This window comes from Pleurodeles waltl, chromosome 1_2 (assembly GCF_031143425.1).
Source record: "Pleurodeles waltl isolate 20211129_DDA chromosome 1_2, aPleWal1.hap1.20221129, whole genome shotgun sequence".
Taxonomy (NCBI): Eukaryota; Metazoa; Chordata; class Amphibia; order Caudata; family Salamandridae; genus Pleurodeles; species Pleurodeles waltl.
This window is the reverse complement of record NC_090437.1, coordinates 718,193,420-718,210,876: the sequence shown is the minus strand read 5'-3', so window position 1 is coordinate 718,210,876 and position 17,457 is coordinate 718,193,420.

Below are 17,457 nucleotides of genomic sequence, written 5' to 3'. Positions count from 1 at the left end.
CAACCAACACATACTTTTTCATGCACTAAAAAGAGAAATGCGTAGTGGTCCTATCATGTTAGCACCCTATATGAAATGAAGGTGGTAAATAAAAGGGACATTTATCTGTGTTACATTTACCTGTCTTAGTAACTGTTGTGATAATATATAATTGTGTGCGTCAGAGACTCATAACTTCATTAATGTCTGCAACTGTGATGTCATGAGGGTTAAGTCATCTTATATAACTGGGATGATTCAGTGTCAAAGACCATGTTATGCTAATTTATGTGATGTCATAGGGTCAAATGATGGTTATATGATGTAACTTGCGTTACACCAGCATTTTAGTGAATTGACACCCATGTATTGTTTTTCGACTGAAAGGATTCAAAGGATCCACCATTTGTGAGAAATGCTTGATGCAACGCAGGTAATAGTTGGCAAATCCTAAGAATCTACTTGATTCTTTCATTTTCATAGGTTTTGCCCTTTGAAGCAGAACTTGTACCTTTTGATCGTCCATCGCTACTCCTTGTTCATTAGATGATATTCTACACAGTCAATCATGCTGACTAAAAGAGCTTTTCTCCAGTTTAACATATAATTGACATTTTCACACTCACACAGGTTTTACAAGTTGTACATACTCTTGAAAGGTCTTAGAATACATCAGACTATCATCCACATTATTTGCTACTGATTTGCCAAGAAGATCTTGAAATAATTAGCTTATGAATCACTAAAAAGGTGGAAATGTATTACATAGTCCAAAGAGCAATACCAGATATTAGTAATCCCGGCACTGAGTTTGAAAGGCTGCTTTCCATTCGTCACCTGGATAGATTCTTAAGATTCCATCCAGGATTATATGCTCAGTATAGATCAAATTTTGTATATCAACATGAACCCTGCAGACTATCAAACGTAGACTGAAGAAATAGGGGACAACAATTCTTGATATTGATATAGTTTATCTCATGATAATCTATACAGGAGCGTAGTTCAATTTTCTATTTCTCGACAAAAAATAAAGTTGCTCTTGCTCTAGCCCATCTCGCTGCTACCCTACCCTGCCAAAGTACTAGCGAAAGCAAGCAACGCACAACTACGGAATTTCATTGAGGCCAACAAATCACCTGGACAGCTCCCAGTCCGGCTTCCGCAGCAATCATAGCACAGAGACAGCACTCCTGGCATCCACCAATGACATCCAATTACTCCTAGCCCGCGGCCACACCGCAGCACTCATACTCCTCGACCTCTCAGCAGCTTTCGACATGGTCTCCCACAGCACTCTGGACACCAGACTCCACGACATAGGAATCCATGGAAGAGCCCTGGAATGTATCCACTCCTTCCTCTCCGGGAGGATGCAGAGGGTCAGACTCCTGCCCTACACTTACAGACCCACAGGAGTCAACTGCAGAGTCTCCCAAGGATCCTCACTGAGTCCCACACTTTTCAATGTATACATGGCCCCTCTTGCTGCCATTGTCAGAAGCCACGGTATGAACATCGTGTCATATGCTGATGACACACAACTCATCATTTCCCTCAGCGAAGGCCCAGAAACGGCCAAAAGGAACTTTCACTCAGCATTGGAAGCCGTCACTACCTGGATGAGAGAAAGCTGCCTCAAGCTGAACTGCTACAGGACGGAGCTCATCATCTTCATAAATGCCACCAGCTCAGCTTGGGACGATTCCTGGTGGCTCACATCCCTCAGCGCCCCCCTGCACCAACCGAGCGTGCCTGCAACTTAGGAATCATCCTCGACTCCTCTCTATCCGTGACCCACCAGGTAAACTCTATCGCCTCCTCCTGCTGGCACACACTCCGCAAACTTCAGAAGATACTCAGATGGATTCCAGCAGACTGTTGCAGGACAGTCACCCACGCCTTAGTCACTAGCAAGCTCGACTACGGCAACGCCCTTTCCGCCGGCACCTCAACTAGAAACATAAAAAAACATAAACTCATCCAGAACACCTCCCTCACCGAGAACACATCTCCCAACACTTGAGGACTCTCCACTGGATACCTGTCAAGAAGCAAATCACCTTCAAGCTTCTCACCCACTTGTACAAGGCCATGCACAACGCAGAACCAGCCTACCTGAACCACTGCATCTCCTTCCACACCCCCGCCAGATCCCTCCACTCCGACCACATGGTCCTGGCCACTATCCATCGCATTCGCAAAACCACCGCCAGATGACGATCTTTCACCTACAAATTAGCAAAGAGCTGGATCAACCTCCATCTACACCTCAAACAAAGCATGTTGCTCACCATCTTCAGTAAAAACATCAAGACATGGTTCTCCCCTCCCCCCCCAGCGCCTTGAGACCCTCACAGGTGAGTAGCCGCACTTTACAAATACTGATTGATTGATGATTGAGCATACCCTTAGCAAATTCATCTTCAATATCTTCATACTTTGGTCAACATAGTTCTTTGAGGCTTCAATTTACTGGTCTAGTTAGCAGGTGCATTTTCTCCTGTAGAACTGGAGCATCTGTTTTTAAGACTATGGGGCCATCATATGTTGTATTTGGTGGTAACTGATCTGCTTCCTTATCATTAAGCACATCTGAATAAGATTTATGTTTTTTGGGGAAAATCGATTGCTGTCAAAGAGTTTACATGTTTCGTCTCTGTATTTTCAAAAAACATTCTTACTTATTTAGGCTGCTGAAACAGTAATGTAGACAATACAAGGATTTTAAGGTTATTCTAGTTGTCCAATCTAAACTGGGATTATGCTTTGCCATCAATGAAATTCCCATAATGATTGTAATTTCTGGTAAATGAGTTAAATCAAATCGGATAAATGTGTAAATCTGGAGCTTAATCCATCACTAATCCTTTTGTAAGTGCTGTTCGATGGTGCTAATCCCCTCTTGAACTTCTTTTGGTAATCATAATATCTGTGGGGAATCAAACAAGTTGTTGTCCAAGTAGTTTCCAATAGGACTAGAATTAATCATGGCTGGTGTGGGCAAATTATTTTCTGTCTGTAGTTGTAATTGAATTGGTAAGAAGAAATGTATCTGTTTTTGCACTTGACATTTTTGTAAAAAAGGGGTTGATGTAGTAAAACAACTTTGTTAGAAATGGGGTCTTTGGTTGGCAATCAGGTTACCCCCTGTCCAAGAAACGACCCTCACTGTAGTCAGGGTAAGTCACACACAATCCAAATTATCCTGTGCCCTCCCTCTGGTAGCTTGGCACTGAGCAGTCAGGCTTAACTTAGAAGGCAATGTGTAAAGTATTTGTGCAATAAATCATACAATACCACAATATAACACCACAAAAATACATCACACAGTGTTTAGAATAATATATAATATTTATCTGAATAGATGCAGGTCAAAACGATTAAAGATGAAATAAGCAAATGTAGGAATATCACTAAAAGTGATATCAAGTGTCTTTTAGAGTTAAAAGATTACTGTAAAGGCAATAAAAAGTGTCTTAAGTTCTCCTAGAAACAGCAAGTGTCTCTTGCAGGGCAAAGTACCTGGTTTGCAATGAAAGACCCCTCGCAAGGGACTGCAGAGGAGGAGATGTGTGGAAAACGGTGAGTGTGCGTCGAAGGCGTTGCATCGATTTACGGCGCGCAGACTTGGATCCTCTTTGGGTTGCAGGCTTTTCAGACGCCCCGGGGAAGATGTGTGGAATCCTGGGCTTGTGGAGCGAAGTCACAACGGCTACGTCGACTTCGGTAGGCGATGTGTGGAATTTTCCTCCGACGGCAGCCGCTGCGTCGATTCCTCTCAGGAAGTCGGGAGGCGTCATTCTGAGTTGGCTTGCGTCGATCCAGTAGGGCTGTGCGTTGAAGTTCCGGTCGCGTTGCTGGCGCTGCATCAATCTCCTGTTTGCAAAGTCGGGCTCAGTCATTCCGGACTCGGTGTGCGGTGAAATTTTCATTGTGAGCAGGTTGTGCATCGTTCTTGGCAGGCAGTGCGTCGCAATTTTGCCGCACGGGGATTTCAGCTGCAGGAGAGAAGTCTTTTTGGTCCTGAGATTTCAGGGAACAGGAGGCAAGCTCTATCCAAGCCCTGGGAGAGCACTTCTGCAGCAAGGCAAGAGAGCAGCAAGGCAGCAGGGCAACAGCAAGGCAGCAGTCCTCTTCAGAAAGCAGTCAGGTGAGTCCTTTAGGCAGCCAGCAGTTCTTCTTGTCAGGGTGCAGGTTCTGGTTCAGGTTTCTTCTCCAGGAAGTGTCTGAGGTGGTAGGGCAGAGGCCCTGTTTTTATGCCCAAATGTGCCTTTGAAGTGGGAGAGACTTCAAAGAGTGGCTTAGAAGTGCACCAGGTCCCCTTTCAGTTCAATCCTGTCTGACCGGGTCCCAGTAGGGGGTGTGGCAGTCCTTTGTGTGAGAGCAGGCCCTGCACCCTCCCAGCCCAGGAAGACCCATTCAAAATGCAGATGTATGCAAGTGAGGCTGAGTATCCTGTGTTTGGGGTGTGTCTGAGTGAATGCACAAGGAGCTGTCAACTAAACCCAGCCAGACGTGGATTGTAAGGCACAGAAAGATTTAAGTGCAGAGAAATGCTCACTTTCTAAAAGTGGCATTTCTAAAATAGTAATATTAAATTCAACTTCATCAGTCAGCAGGATTTTGTATTACCATTCTGGCCAAACTAAATATGGCCTTCCTACTCCTTTCAGAGCAGAAGCTACCACTCGAACAATGTATGAGGGCAGCCCCAATGTTAGCCTTTGAAGAGAGCAGGCCTCTCAGTAACGTAAAAACGAATTTAGGAGTTTTACACTACCAGGACATGTAAACTACACAGGTACATGCCTTGCCTTTTACCTACACAGCACCCTGCTCTAGGGGTTACCTAGGGCACACCTTGGGGGTGACCTATATGTGGAAAAAGGTGAGTTTTAGGCTTGGCAAGTACTTTTAAATGCCAAGTCGAATTGGCAGTGAAACTGCACACACAGGCCTTAAAATGTCAGGCCTGAGACAAGGTTGAGGGGCTACTGAAGTGGGTGGTACAATCAGTGCTGCAGGTCCACTAGTAACTTTTAATCTACAGGCCCTGGGCACATATAGTGCACTCTACTAGGGACTTATAAGTAAATTAAATAGCCCATTTGGGTGTGATCCAATGTTACCATGTTTAAAGGGAGAGAGCATATGCACTTTAGCACTGGTTAGCAGTGGTAAAGTGTGCAGAGTCTAAAAACCAGCAAAAACAGTACCTTAAAAGTGGAGGGAGTGAGTTTGTGACTCTGTTTACACATCTAGATCTATTAGTGTGGCACATGTTCTGGGTAGCATACCCTGAGATAATTCATCTTCAATATCTTCTCACAACCCTCTTCTAAAGTGAGCAGCTAAACCATGACCATTCCATTTGGAGATCAGCTGATAAGGTCTTCGTTGCTTTGTCTTAGATCCAAAAGCTTGGTTTCTGAAGTATGTTCGGTACTTCACCCTTGGAAGGCCTAAGTCAGGTTTGCAGGGCTGCTTACGTGGGTGGCAACATACGTGCTGCAGTCCCACTAGTAGCATTTCATTTACAGGCCTGGTTATATGTAGTATCACTTTACTAGGGGCATACAAGTAAATTAACTGTGCCAACTGGGTATAAGCCCATTTTACCATGTTTAGAGGAGATAGGACAAGCACTGTATCACGGGTTAGCAGTGGCAAAGTGCACAAAGTCCTAAGGCCACCAAAAACGAGATCAGCAAAAATGGTCTAACAACGATAGGATAGGTTTAAGACTCAGCTTTAAACATGAGGTGAAGCTCACAGTGATTGACAAAAACGTGATAGTTATTTGGGTCCTCATTAAACTGTTCAGCAGAGGTTAATTGAATAAAAGACAACTGGGCTGGATGTAGCAGAGTTGCTCCTGAAGGAAGAGGTTGAATTTATTTTACTCTGTGGTTTAAAATGTAATCGTCCAACTACAATGCATCCACTTTCTCGTGTAAGCTGTGGAGCATCTCAGTTAAGGCTGCCTGGTCCATGTCAAGATGCGAATGGCAACGTGCTGGAAAATGTGTGGTAGGTTGGTGACATAGATGCCACAGGCACACCAGTCAACAATTACTGTCCCAGAATGCCCTTATCTCGGCCTTTGGAATAGTGGAAGCGGAGTCTTGAAGGATGCCAGAAATGTATTAACACCACCTCTAATTCAATCAAAGAGCTTTTAAACATCATCAAAACTCTACTAATTCACCTTGCTGTTCCTTCCTGCTTCTTTTAAGCTCTATTCTGACCGGCCTATCTAAGTTTCTTTGCAACTTCATCAGGCAATCTTCTAACACCTTTTTCATGACCCCACCGCCTTTTGTTAATAAAAAAACGTGGTGATCCTTCCCATTCCTGTCTTCTTACCTCATTCTCCCTAATTAATGAAAACATCATTCACTGTTTAATTTTTCTCCATCAAATGTGTTTTCTCAGAGTTTCTGTTCTATTAGGGTTGTCAAATTAGCCCTGCACGCAGTAATTCCTGTATCACTAATCCAATCTCTGCAACTTGTTCTCTGAATTGGCAATCATGCAATCTATGGAGAAGCAAGCTATTGTTATCGCTCTCTAAATAACTATCAGCCATCTGACCCTGTGAAACAATCATTCGAGTTCTCCTCTTTATCTTTAAGCCAAACATGGGGATATCCTTACCGACGACTGCCTCTCCACACTTGTGCAACGTGCTTAAGCACTTGATCCTGCCCAAACCATGTTCATACCTTTCCATTGAACAGAACAGTCCGTATTTCTGGCACATGGATTTGTGAATTGCTTATCATTCCCCAACCGAGTATCAAAATGACAATACTTTAGTGCCACAAAAATCAAAACAATTCGGGGAAAACATTGTCATTTTACTTTATAAGATAGTTTTAGTGTATATCACCTGAAAAGTACTTGTTTTCAATTATTTCAAGAAATATGCAAAGTCTGGGGCTAAGACCTGATTTTTGAGCCACAGTTTGGTAAGAATTGCTGCCTATTGCTTCATGAAATGTGTATCTTCCAGATGAAGAAATATATCTTTTTGATGCAGAATTTTTACAACTTACTAGTTAAAATGTGATTTCTTTCCGAGTGATTTGAGAATTAATATTTGAAGGCCAGTAGATGGCTATTTTTATTTGAATGTGGTGATCATAGACTATAGTTGTGCGTCACTCACTGTGCAATGCATGTGACAATTTTAGTGGATTCTGAAGTCACCAAGCACCAAGAGACCTTATTTTCTACACAAACACGGACTACACTCAATCTACTGTCGCTGATTGTGTTAAGTGTGAAATGTCCTTTACTACTCTTACTTGTACGCATATTTAAATAGTACATTGGTGCTCAATGCTTGACAAGCTCCCCTAATGATTGATTACATACATAGGTTTGTCTTTATATGTGCGAGAATGGCTCCTTGGAAGATTCTGTATACTAGGGTTGTAATTAGAGTCTTCAATTTGTACAACATGGGGAAATGTATAGGAAGGGAAAGAATGAGTTGGTGTCTCTGCACCTGAAGCCTGTGCAGTCCTTAAGTATATTAAAAAGGAATGCTCGTTCGATTGCTGGGAGCTTGTTAGGACCATACATAAAGCTTCTGGCTGGTCTTTAAGTGCAGTACAACATCAACACCAGTACAGTGGCAGATTCGATGCCACATTTCCAAAAGATGCCAGACTAGTATTCTCCAAGAAGTTTCTTGTCTGCAAGAAAATCGATCGGTTTGAATAATGTTCATGTTTTAGCAGAGTAGAAAAAGGATTCGAAGATCTTGTAGCTGCTAAATTTGGCGAGGGGCAAACGCTGATATACGGCCCTCTTGAGGGTGTTGGGTAAGTGTCCTTCTTCAAGCTGCATGTTGAATTTAATAATCAAATTAGACCACGATGCTGAGTTTGTCAGAATCCAGTGCTTTTTATTGCACCAGATAAATGACTATACTCTGGGATGTATTATTGTACGTGATAAATAGCACCTTTTATGAATTTATGGGAATAACATGCAGATTTTGGTGCTTGCTGCACCTAAGCAATTTTGATGATTTGAACCGCAAACAATACACAAAAATACAGACAGAAGCATTCATCAAATCCACAAATGGTGAACCATTGTATTTAATTCAAACAAATATAAAAAATAAAAATGTTTATTTTATTGAGAAGGTTGGAACTTTCTAAATTCAACTGAGGCCACCAGTTATCCTTATTATAATATTTTTGATGCACCTGCACAGCTCCTACAAATCAATCTGAGGATGGCAACTTTAATTTTAGCACCAAGTTTTCTTTACACTTACAGACTATTTAAAGTTTCCAGTTTTACACTTTACTTCCTTATTTATATACATTTTATTAATCTATTAAAATTACTTAATGGTTTACTTAGTCGCGGACGCTCTCGATAGGTACCACGGGCAAATTAAGATCTGCTGCCAGGCACTTTTCCTCTCTTAAATTTCGGCAAGTTAGAACTGCTGAATTTTAATAAAGGAAGAGCTATTTAATATGTAATGACCCTGAAATTACCGGATGCTCTCAATACCACCCAAAGCATAATTATTACCCCTGCTTGAGGTTTATGCAGGGGTGAGAAAAACACTGACCCACTAATAACCAAAGCCATACAGTTAATGATGGTAAAAGCATTTTTACCATGGTGCCAGGATTAGGATCCTTGAGTAGTTAGTAGGTCATCCAGAGAAACTGATATGAAGTCAAACCAAACAGTTATGGTTTTGTGGTGAGACAAGTAGCAATCATGATTCTACCAAACGTGTCTCTGATGTTGTAGACTTAGTCAAAAACATTAAGAATGTCTCCAATGAATAGCATAACTTACAGTTTTAAACAGTTGTTTAAGTTAGTGACCTTCTTCTGCTCTTAGATGGTGTGAGGAAACGGGCCATTAGTTTTGTGGCATGCACAAGTAATAGGTCAACATTCATGATCCACTGGGAACCACATACCTCGCTTTAGTGCTTGACTCTCTCGGGCTTCTGAGCAGAGCACACCAAGGTCTACTGAAGGGAAGTGGTGTGGGGTAGTAATCTCCATTTGCTGCCATGCAATAGTGACACTCAATAAATAATTGTCCAGTCTGTGATTTTTCTTTGAAGGGTAATCATTTATTCGAAATATCATTAATAAATCATAAAGCACTGCAGCTTTTTCGGAATATGCATTACTATCAGCATAACAGCCATTTATATAAAGCATTGTCAATAATACATTTGGAAGAAGCATTGCATAAACCCATTGTGAATAACACTTTTAAATGAAGCATTGTTAAACCAATGTGAAGAAAGCCTTTGAAATAAAGCACTATTGAAACCATTTTGAGTAATACTTTTAAATAAATCGTTTTCAAACCTAAACCCTGTGTCTGTGACTCTTTATTAAACAATCTTCAGGCCACACAATCTGCAGACGTAGAATCTGCCCCTAGAGGACACTTGTTAGACCTGACAGCCTTAGGGTGGTCATCCCCCAACTTTGTGCCTGCCTCCCTCTGGGCACTTTACCACTGCTAACCAGTGCTAAAGTGCATATGCTCTTTCCCATAAAAATGGTAACATTGGTTTATTCCCAATTGGCATATCTGATTTACTTGTAAGTCTCTAGTAAAGTGCACTACACGTGTCTATGACCTGTAAATTGTATGCTACTAGTGGGCCTGCAGCACTGGTTGTGCCACCCACATAAGGAGCCCCTTCACCATGTTTCAGGCCTGCCATTGCAAGTTTCACTGCCACTGCGACTTGGCATTCTAAAGTACTTGCCAAGCCTTAAATTCCCCCTTTTCTACATATCAGTCACCCCTAAGGTAGGCCCTAGGTAACCCAAAGGGCAGAGTGCTATGTAGGTACAGGCAGGACAGGTACACGTGTGTTTTATCTGTCCTGGTAGTGGAAAACTCCTAAATTTCTTTTCCACTACTGTGAGGCTTGCTCCTTTCATAGGATAGCATTAGGGCTACCTCATATACTGTTTGAGTGGTAGATTCTGATCAGAAAGAGGTAATCAGGTCATATTTAGTATGGCCAGAATTGTAACAGGAAATCCTACTTATTGATGAGGTTGGATTTTGTATTGCTATTTTAGAGAGTGAACATTTCTCTGCATTTAGAATCCATCGGTGCCTTACAGCATGTCTCCAATTCACAACTGGGCTGGTTGACAGTTGCCTTGTGCATTTTACCCAGACAACCACAAACTCAGGATACTCAGTCACACCTGCACTCATCTACATACTGAATGGGTCTTCCTGGGCTGGGAGGGTGGAGGGCCTGACACTTCCATTTCAAAGGCTAGTGGCCTGCCCTCACACAATGGACTGCCAAACCCCCTACTGGGACACTTGCAGACAGACCTGTACTGAAAGGGGACCTTGTGCACTTCAAAACCACTCTTTGAAGTCTCCCCCCCCCTTCAAAGGTATTTTGGAGTATAGAAACTGGGTCCCTGACCCCCCCAAATCAGACACTTCTGGACCTGAACCTGCAATCTGTTAAGATGAACCGCCTGGCTGCCCAAAGGACTCATCTGGACTGCTTTGCTGAGAAGGACTGATGCCCTGCTGTTGCCCTGCTGCCCTGCTGCCCTACTGCCCTCTGACTTTGCTGAGAAGTGCTCTCCAAGGACTTGTATTGAGCTTGCCTCCTGTTTTCTGAAGTCTCAGGGCCAAAACGACTTCATCTCTTCAAGGAACTGCTTGTGCGCTGAAACTCAACACACAGCTTGCCGGAAACGACGCACAGCCTGACTTTCAATGAGAAAATTGCTGCACAACTGAACCAGAACTATGCAGCCTGGCTTCCCAAGTGAAGATTTGATGCAGTGCCTGCCTTGCGACCGGAAATTCGAAGCACAGCCCTATTGGATTGACACACAGCCAAATCGGAAAGACACAGCCCGACTTCCCGAGTGAAGAATCGACACAGCACCTGCTGTGCAACAGAACATTCGACACATCGCCACACCGGATTGATGCAAAGCCTGTGAAGTTCTCCTGCATGCCCAGGATTTCCACGCTTCGTCCCTGGGTGTCAAAAAGATCCCCGCATCGCAGTGAGGAACCAAGCCTGCGCACCAGAAATCGACACAAATCTCCTTGCAGCATAGAAAGTAATGACACATCATCTGTGCCTCGCCAGAAAATCTGACGCAAACCAGGTACTTTGTGAAATGAAGAAACAACTGTTGATTTCTAAGATTTAAGACTCTTTTTAATCTTGTAAACGTGATATCTCAACTTGTGCTTACTGAATCTTTATCGTTTTGACCTTAATTTAACCAGATAAATAACTTATATTTTTCTAAACCTCTGTGGTGTATTTTTGTGGTGTTTTCACTGTGTTACTGTATGGTTCATTGCACAAATACTTTACACATTGCCTTCTAAGTTAAGCCCGACTGCTCAGTGCCAAGCTACTAGAGGGTGGGCACAGGATAATTTGGATTGGGTGTGATTTACCCAGACTAGGATTGTGGTCCCTATTTGGACAAAGGGGAACACCTCTGCCAACTAGAGACCCGATTTCTAACAACGCTGCACTCCTAGAGGTAGAGCTAAGCTTCAACCTTGCGAGTCCTGTAAACTCAAGGAAAATCGTAGGGTGGTCCTTTTTGTGTAGACCCAAGCTCAGGGACAGTTCCTTCTGTAAATTCTCTTGGGACTCTTTGGGAGGAGCTGCTGCACTCCTTTGGTTCCCCTGCACTCTTTTTCTGTTGTTGGTGGCTGCCCCATTGTCTTGGGACCATCAGAAGTGGTAGAAAAGTTTTTGTCAGTATCAATCCACAGAGGCATTATGGGGTGCTCCCTCAAGATTGTAAATACTCAATCAGAAGCATTCCTTTGATGTGCTGTGCAGCCTTGTGCAGTGCAGCTTGCCTTCCTTTTCTTTTCTTTTTTAATCTTGAGGTGCTTGGTCTCACCAAGGCACCACACCTGCCTCCAATGTCATGGCAGCCCACAGAGCCCTTCCCAGCTGCCCCATAAGCTCCCAATGCAGACAGGCATTCTGCTTGCTATGTTGAGAGCCAACAGTTCTCTTCCCTGCCAGCTCCTGCAGGCTGGCCATGAGTTTTGGTGGTGACTGCCCGCTCTCCCCAGACACAAGGAACGGAGCAGACTCAGCACTGATGAGGGAGTGTGGCAACACCCCCCCCTACCTCTTTCTTCATCTTGGGGGAGTGTGATGGTGCTCCCCCTGTCCTTGATGATGTTGGAGGCCCTCAATCAGGACCCCTGGCCTCTCCCTTGACTTCCCAGGGGTGCAATGGTGCTCCTGCACTCCACTTGGTGGTGGACCCCATAGATTCAATCTTACTGGGGTTTGGCATTCCTGGGCCCTCAAAATTCAGGGGAGTGGCATCACACATGCCCTCTCCCAGGATTAACAGCTAAGAATGCTACTTGCAGTGACCCCTGGGCCCTGAAGTACTGATCAACTTTGCAGCAGAGCTACACACGCTCTGTGACCTTGCTGAGAGGTTAAAGATCAAATCCTTCCGCTGCATGTATCTTTGGCCCTGTTGGGCAATTCTGCATGATCTTTGGCTTATTTTGCTCTTAGTGGTGAGCCCTAGCCACCGGGAGCACTTTCTACAGGGTTCCTGACCTCTAAGGTCGCAAACATTGGAGAGTTAGTTCCACTGGCTCCCTGCACCAGCTTGTCTCCTCCTTCTCTTCTGATGCTTCTCTCCACCTTGGTGCAAAATTCCAGTTCTTCCCCCAAACTAGTCCTTAGGAAGTTTAAGGGGAATAGCTTTCCATGCCCTGGGGAGAGACCCAGTGGCCCTGGGATAAACTGTAGTTAGAGTTCAGAGCCCAGGCGGGATCAAGGACTTCCTCCCCCAGTTTCCTCTGGCAACTGCCTCCAGTTACAGTGTCCAGCTCCAGCAAAGAGCACAAGAAACTCTTCCCCTTTTTCAACACTTTGTAAGTGGGAGGCAGAAAGTTCTAGAATCCAGGCACCCTAGACAATCCTAGGGTGCCACATCATCTCTCCAGCCCTGTCCCAACCTCCCTGCAAGCATATCAGGAATATTCAAGATGGCGTCACTCAGGAGTCACTAATCACATCTCGTCTGAAGGCCCCAGCTCCGCTCCTTACCGACATTACTGCCAGGGCCTTTCCCACCAAAACCTCAAAGAAGAATCAATTTCTCTGTTGGCTTCAGAGATCTGGGCTCCTTCCTGTTTTTCAGTGGGCTGGGGCTAGCTCTTCCCTGGTACAAGGTGACAGCTAATTGATTGACTCATATCTTTCTTCCCACCCCTTTCCTCCTCAGTACTAGAGTGAATCCCTATGAATTGGTCCCTTTCTGTGGGAAGGCCTTTGCTCCTGCTGTTGGAGAGAAATGTGATTACCTTAGCCCAGAATGGTGACAAAAGGCCTGGACTTTGATCATGAGCTTAGCCAGAGAAATATGACAATTCTGTATGACCCATACCTTGTACAGATACCTTCTTGGAACTCTCAGATTTTATTTTGGCACACATGTTCCACCCTCTTTTTGATATGTCACTGGACTTTGTAGGATACAGTTAAGCGAAACTGCACTCTAAGACAGTAGTCCCCCTATGTGTATGATGGGTTGCCACTGCAGACAAGACAGTAAATTACCCTGACTATCCCTGTGACTGTACACTGACATTATATGTCCTACCCCAGGTCAATACATAATCCTGCAGAGCCCCTCATCGCTAGTCTTCCTGTGCGCAGTTACCGGACTGTGCACAACAGAAGTCTCGCACATGCAGCCCTCACACGTATTCTATACCGTGAGTGAGTCACCAGTTGTGTGGCTCACCCACAGCAAAAAGGCCAAAACCAGATCATCAAAAAGCAAAAGCAAAAATATGGACGGATTACATCTGCAGAACCCACCTCAATACTGATACTGCTGCCAGCTGAATACTATTTGGAAGAATTAGCCACCACGCATTGGTATTCTTATCTAGTCAGCAATAACAAGGGGTTCTGACCAGACACTGTATTCTCCAGTTGTCTGCTACCCCAGATACCTTACACTGGCCTTCTGCTGCCAAGACCACCTACTTTACCTAACCATGAGGACACCATTCCCTACCAGAAAATGAAACTGCACTAATATCTTCCTGGTTCTAGGCTGGATGCAGTTAGAACACTAAGGGGCAGATTTATGAAAAGTAGTGCTGCACCTAGTGCAACACCAGTTCTTGCGCCCCTTAGTGCCCCCTAATGCCACCATGTGTGCACGTATTTAAAATACGGGGCACCATGGAGGGAGTCAGGAGGATTAGCATCATCATTTTTGATGCTAGTCTAGCGCTTTGCAGGACTAGCATAACAAATTATGACCCTAATCCTGCAAAGCACCCACAGGCCCATTGAACACAATGGGAGCCCTTTGAAACACCTGCTTTAAGCAGGCATTAAAAAATTACAATACAAATGAAGCACAGAAATCTCATAGATTTCTTTGCGCTATTTTTTCGGCCCCCTCCTAGCGCCGGAACACCCCCCTTGCATACATTATGCCTGGCACAGGCATAATGTTATGCAAGAGGTTACAAAGTGGCGCAATGCAAGCATTGCACCACTTTGTAAATATGGCGTGGTGTTTTTGGCCTTCCAGTGCCACATTAGTGTAAAATAAAGCTAATGTGACGTTGGAATGGCGCTAGGCCCTCATAAATCTGGGCCTAAATGCCTACATGGACTGAGCAGAAACAGGTCCTCCTTTGTCCTGGTTCGTGCAACACCATGCCCACCACATTCTCTTTGGCAAGGCTTTAGTGCCTCAACACCGATGTTTCCACTCTAGACAGGACTAAAACCTATGGCTTGGGTCAGTGGCTGTTCTCTCTCTGGAGATTACCTAGCCCAGTACCCTTTCTCATCCAGGTCTTTACACCCTAAGGATGCAGATACCTTTGACCCTCACCCATAGCACTTATGCTGAGGTCTATGGCTGTCACCACTCTTACGGGGTGACTGTCTTCCCTAAAGAAAGAACAGTCCACTCATAACACTTGGTATCCCCTAACAGATGAGTACCGTTGGGCCCTTGGCCTGGATCCCGGCTAGTATACGAGAATCCAGCCCATGACTCACCACTACACTGGCAGTGCCTGGAGGCCGAGATCGCCTCATCAGGAAACCCTGCAGCACACCCCACATAGATGCAACCATTCTAAAACCACCTCTGGAACCTAGAACCCTATTTTTCTTTTCCAGTGTGTGAAAAGGGCCTATGCAGCCTACCTTAGAAACTCTCAACACCACTCATCTGGGAGACCATCTGAGGATGTTAAAGGTCCTTTCATTGGAATTTGACAGGTGACCCTGTAGACACATGCTGCCACCTTCCACCTTAGGACATCAGCACTATACTTGGTACACTTACTGTGCACCCTTCAGAAGTCTGCCAAGCAGAGTCCTCTGCAGCGTACCTCACTAGCAGCCCAAAGTGACAGGTAGACATAAATGCACCAGCCCAGCCTGAAGCACAGGGTCCCTTCACTCAACATGAACCCCTCCTGGCCTCCTAGTTGTCCCACAGCAGGCAAACCCACCTTCTTTACCTTGCTGAGGGCCGCACTCAGCTGCTAAGCCACTCCATGTGGCCCCAGGGACACACTACTAGGCTGGCACACATAAAGAGCACCTGACTGGAGTCTGTTAAGGAAGAGACTCTGCAGCCTGAACCTCTTTGACAGCTCAAAAAACAATCCATAACAGACGTGGCTTCCTATCCCACCAGTCCTGGAATCTGACCCCACAGGACCTACCTCATTGGTCACTCAGGTGGGCATTGCTCCAGCCACCACCTCAATATCCAAACAAACAACATTCTAGGATGACATTCTGTTACTCTCCTTGAACAGTCTCCTACCCTACACAGACACTGCAGGGTCTATTTCTTACCCCTTCCTAGAATTTAGGGAGTCCACCATCCCCACTTCAGATCTCCTCTGGGTCAGTCATTCAGCCCACCTAGGGAATCTATGGGCTACTATTACCCCACATATCTTGGGAACCATCTTCCTGGGTCACCCATCACTATGGGTGATCCTTGGATAGTTCACCCCCCCACCAGATAACCTATGGTGATCGGGGAACCACAACTTTCTCATATCCCCTCCCACTTTGGGAGAGTTTTTCAGAGACCACCCCACCCTCCTGGTGGGCACCCCTAGGGGTGTCACTACTTCTAGAAAACCTCCAGCCCCACCCTCCAGAAGTTTTGGTCTTTGCCAATGTTGGGAAAAATCACTGTTCAGAAAATGACTGATTGTGGGCTCGCTGTCTGGGAATCTGCCCTGCCTCTGACAAACATGAGCATTTCCGGGAGCCCCCTAATCACTTCCCACACTCCAAGAAGCAAGGCCCACCCCTTCACCCCAAATCTTTAGTGTGAATACCAGTTGCTTTCCCTAAACCTCCAGAGAAGAACCCTCGTCATGCAGGTCTAGTTTGTGTAGTGCTGGGGTTCAGAGGAATACTGTGGCCTGGAACACTGTCATGGAAACAGTTCTGTGAAAGCCCCACCTCTCACATCATTTCTAAATGCAAGCCAGTCATAGCAACATAGTTTTACCATTAAACCTCAATGTTGTGTGCTGCTGCTTACCCACATCTTTAGTTCACATTACCAAATCTTTCAACCATTCCTAGAGCCGTGCACTCTGATATTTTCTCATTAATGAATAGGTAATGAGTGGCAAAACTGTACACATCAAATGCTGCTGAGTATCAGAACTGGATACTATGTATCCCACCCCACCAATGTGAGGAAACAGGAGGAATATATGGTGTGCAACCTCACTGTGTAATACACTTACCAACCTCATTCAGACTAGAATGTTTTGTTTGTCAAACCTTCAGCTCACCCTTAGGGTATCTGTGGCTCTGAGCAGCAAGGCTTACACAAAAAAACAAGGGTAAAGCTTTTAAACAGCACCAAAACAATCGAAGAACAAATCAACAAAACACCAAGGAAATCTAACACCAAATACATCAAAATATTGTTTGTAATTGGTTTCGGAATTCCTCAAGAGAGATTATCTACCACCCCAATGTTTTGATAAAAGGCTCTGGGGGTTATTCTAACTTTGGAGGAGGTGTTAATCCATCCCAAAAGTGACGGAAAAGTGACGATTTACCACCAGCCGTATTACGAGTCCATTATATCCTATGGAACTCGTAATACGGCTGGTGGTATATCCGTCACTTTACCGTCACTTTTGGGACGGATTAACACTCCTCCAAAGTTAGAATAACCCCCTCTGTGCCTAAAGAAACATTTGTGGGAAAAATGTACCAATAATTCATGGTACACAGAGCAGCATCAAAATTGCAGCACTGCATTACCTGAAAGAGAGAGAGAAGGACAGCTTCATATCAACTGTGGTATGGCACTGTTGCTCGCTCCCCATGCGTTAGCTCACTTTATGCTTCCTTGCTCAATATACACACCCATGCATCAA